Source organism: Camellia sinensis, chromosome 12 (assembly GCF_055761805.1).
Source record: "Camellia sinensis isolate YWXY chromosome 12, ASM5576180v1, whole genome shotgun sequence".
NCBI classification, from domain to species: Eukaryota; Viridiplantae; Streptophyta; class Magnoliopsida; order Ericales; family Theaceae; genus Camellia; species Camellia sinensis.
This window is the reverse complement of record NC_138972.1, coordinates 24,809,582-24,810,000: the sequence shown is the minus strand read 5'-3', so window position 1 is coordinate 24,810,000 and position 419 is coordinate 24,809,582.

Sequence of the window (419 nt, the reverse complement as noted above, 5' to 3'; positions counted from 1 at the left end):
TCGAGTGACCCCGTCGTTCGAATTGTAGTCTAGAGAAGCGTCCTCTGCGGCGGACCGGGCCCAAGTCCCCTGGAAAGGGGCGCCGGAGAGGGTGAGAGCCCCGTCGTGCCCGGACCCCACCGCACCATGGGGCACTGTCCGCGAGTCGGGTTGTTTGGGAATCCAGCCCTAATCAGGCGGTAAATTGCGTCCAAGGCTTAATACGGGCGAGAGACCGATAGCAAACAAGTACCGCGAGGGAAAGATGAAAAGGACTTTGAAAAGAGAGTCAAAGAGTGCTTGAAATTTTCGGGAGGGAAGCGGATGGGGGCTGGCGATGCGCCCCGATCGGATGTGGAACGGCGTCCAGCCGGTCCGCTGATCGACTCGGGGCATGGACCGGTGCGGATCGAGGCGGAGGCCAAAGCCCGGGCAGTCGA